Below are 3694 nucleotides of genomic sequence, written 5' to 3' on the forward strand. Positions count from 1 at the left end.
TACTAATGATGGCACAGAAACCAAAGATAGCACATAACCATGCAAATGGTCAGCCAGTAGGCCTGCACAGGAAATCGACCAGGCCGAGAAACCGTGTCGGAACCGCCATAACTGGCACCGAACCGAGCCATACCTACTATCCTTCGGCCGGCCACGGTATACAAATCCAAAACCGAGGTATAGTCGGCTCGGTGCACGGTATCACTCAAAAAGCCGGCCGAGCCGAGCCATATAACACCGACTAATAGCAGCCATTGATTTCTATACCTATCCCTAATCCTGACCCTCCACTTTGATAACCCTACCTATATAAGTTCTCTTTTCACATCATTTCATTTCTTTTTTTTTCTTTTAAGTTTCTCTCAGTTTCTCTAGCAGAAGTATTAGGTTTAGCGGCCGCTTCTTCTTCTTCCTCTCGGTCACAAGCGATTGTTTTTCAGATTCTCGGTTTCAATATCATCCATGATCAACGAATACAACAACAAGTAACTCGGTAACCGTAAGTCATCACTCATCAGCGATTCCTTTTCCTTTCCTTGTCTTCTTCATTTGATATTTGTTTCTGTTCTTTTTGTGAATCCGTGAATCTGTGGTTGTAACTTGTTAGTTGTTAGTTTGTTACGGATTTTTGATTATTTTGAATGAAACCCTAGATTTATGAATTAGGGTTTTGTTTTTAGTTCAGATTTGTTCAGATTTGGGGGTTTCGATTTGGGGTTTTGATATGTATTAGGGGTTTTGATTTGGGGTCTTGTTTTATGTATTTGTGTTCACTGCTCACTGGGTTTGTTTCCTCTTTGTGATTTACTGATGTTTGTAACTCTGAATCTCTGATATGTAGATTGGTAGAACTCTTATAACTGATGAAACATATCAGTTATTAACTCTAATATGTTTGTTTCCTCTTTGATAGAATTTTGATGTTTGTAAGTTTGTAACTCTGATATATAGATTGATTTGGGGTCTTGTTTTATGGAGATGTATGAGGTACTCTGATAAACATTAGCTTCTTAATTCTTATTAGTGTTCTTGCTCACACAATTATTGAATACCCTTCTTGTTATTAACTTAAAGTATTTCCTGTGCAGCAATATTGGGTGCTTATCCAGTACCAGAGGAGTTTGATGATACAATGATGCTTGACTAATGAAGTAATGGTTGTTGAAGTTCATATCTTGTTGCAGACTTGAGATGGAAAGGAACTATGGTCTATGGAAGTGCTGGTTTACATTTAACACTTTATGTTAATCTTTGAACACTATTTTCCTTCGGTAATTATGTACACATGTAGTAGTTATGTTAGTTGGTCACTTGGTCTTGATCTTGAAGAACTTAAGTAGTTGGATGATTGCAGTACTCTTGCAAACTTGGAAGAATTGCGGTAACTTTACTTTGAACTTATGTCAGACTTTGAAGTTGGTTTTTATCAGTTTATGTAATTATGTTAGTTGGTTTTAAAGAACTTATGTTAATTATGTCTATGTTGTTATGTTATTATGTTGTATGCATGGTTGTGGAAGAGAATAACAGGTAAAAATAGCTGGAACATAAGATGTTACTTGTTACAGTTCTGACACGGTTTAAAACCGGGACCGAACTGAGCCGACTCGGACCGGTTCAAACCGAACCGAGTAATAGTCGGCTCGGCCCCGATTTCAAATTCTAGAACCGGCACCTAGTCGGCTCGGTGTACGGTATCACCAAAAAGCCGAGCCGACCGGCCGATGTGCAGGCCTAAATAATAACATAGGGAATAAACAAAGTATAAAATGAAGACTTCATACTAACACAAATAGTCTATTTATAGGAACTACAACTACCGTCATAATTCCCACTAAAAAAAAAACTAAAAAAAAAACTCTTCAAGATGAGGATGATCCAGCTGTAAGCGAGTGGCAGTAGGAAATGTCTTCGTCCAAGTCTTGCATCATTAATTGTGCTTCCCCATATTGGGTATTGGAATCGTTATAAGCACTACGCACCTTCTCCAATACTTGATGAACCTTACACATAACTTCACTAGAAGCACACGCTTTTTGAGCCATATATAGTGTCTCTTTATGCTCGTCATAAGCTTTGCGGGCCTTATCCAGAGCGATCAGACGATGAGTTTGTAGCATCCCGACTTCATCCTTCAAAATCAACAGACGCGCCAACTCCGCTTTCATGTCAGCAGGACGATAAGAGCAGACACGGCACACAAAGTCAAAACATACCCACGGAGATTCGGACCCGCTTGTTGAGTGATGAAAGCGCGGAAATCATCTATTGCTTTCTCAATATCAGTCGTCATAATTAGCTCTTCCTGAAATAGGCGCTCAACTTTGTTCCGGGCAGCTATAGCATCACCCAGTGCACGTTGTACGGATAGAGTTATGCGTCCGGGTGCCTGCGATTCCCGAGCCATCGAATAAGTCTCATACTGCTCGTTAAATCGCGCACGCGTAGCCACTCTGTTAACTATTCTAACCTCTCTAAGTACCTCCACTTCAGCTTTTACTAATAACAAGCGAGTCAGCTCATGATCCTTTTCATAAGGGATAACCAGTATTGGCACTGGGGCTAAGGTCAAAGTATACCCGTGAAGATGATGAGCCATCAGCTACAAATATATATAGCAACCAGAGGGTGAATGAAATACAGAAAGAAACTTGAAAGATGTCAAAGCAACTCCATTCATCCCTACTTATAGAAATGCATAGTGATACCATATTAAATACCACCCAACCATAATAATAAATGCAGTTAAACCAAACAGTAAAATATGTCTTGCAAAAGAAAAGCGAACCATAAAATCCCTAGTCCCACCAAAACAAAACAACTAAATTTTCCAAAAAATCATCATCAGAAAATGTCTAGAGAAACCATCTCGACCCTCTTCCTAGTTAAGCGCCCATTGACCTCCTCGGAAGCATCCTGGGCGATCTTTAGATCCTTGGCAGCTCGACCCACGTCCGCCATAAGTTGATCATAAGATTCCTTCAGAGCATTTGCAACATCGAGTAGCTGCTGGTGCTCCCGCTCCAACTCCTCTATCTCACGAGGTAACGTGGTCCGCGCGCTGTGGCTAGCCTCCGCCTGGTCCAATAGATTCTTGAGTCATTGAATGGGGAATCAAAGAACTAGATAAGTCTGGACGGTAGCGTCCCAATTCCTCAAGATATCCATACCAATTGGAGTTTCATCCGCCAGGGAAAGGCCCTCAGCTATGATGAACAGATCCTCATTGGCTACGATCAAAGAATTGATGGGAATCTCCTCATGAACACCCATGTGGCCAAACTTCTCCACTATGCGCCAATAGGTAGCTGCTTTAGATGAAGGGACCCAAAACCTGTGTACCAGCGTATAGCGGTTGTCCACACCAGCCTCCGTCGCGGAAATGGTATGGGGATATTTGAACCGAGGATCCTCAGGAACATCCATAAACTCAGCATCCGCATCCACGCTTTGAGAAACCTTAGGGGTTGGCTTGGAAGATCTCTGTCGCTTGTCATTGGCACTGCCGGACTCGCTGCCTTTGACCTGCTGGTTCGAGCCGCTTCCTTTACCATGAGCGCCATCTCGTTTTCCCATGTTCTAAAAAAAGGGGGAAAGAAGGAGAGACAGAGGGAGAAATCATAAGAATGACATCCTGATATGGTAAGGAAATGAAATTCAAGCAGAATATATATACCAGGGTGGGGGGAAAGGA

At 41.6% G+C, this 3694-nt stretch overlaps 1 long non-coding RNA gene across 1 annotated transcript; it reads left to right on the top strand.

Annotated features, from left to right (window-relative positions):
* The first annotated feature begins 335 nt into the window (after window positions 1–335).
* Window positions 336–1506, top strand: LOC113308692. Its single transcript, XR_003339985.1, has 2 exons — window positions 336–499; window positions 1089–1506. It is a non-coding gene; the product is annotated as an uncharacterized LOC113308692 (long non-coding RNA).
* Window positions 1507–3694: the final 2188 nt, after the last annotated feature.

This window comes from Papaver somniferum, chromosome 9 (genome assembly GCF_003573695.1).
Source record: "Papaver somniferum cultivar HN1 chromosome 9, ASM357369v1, whole genome shotgun sequence".
NCBI classification, from domain to species: Eukaryota; Viridiplantae; Streptophyta; class Magnoliopsida; order Ranunculales; family Papaveraceae; genus Papaver; species Papaver somniferum.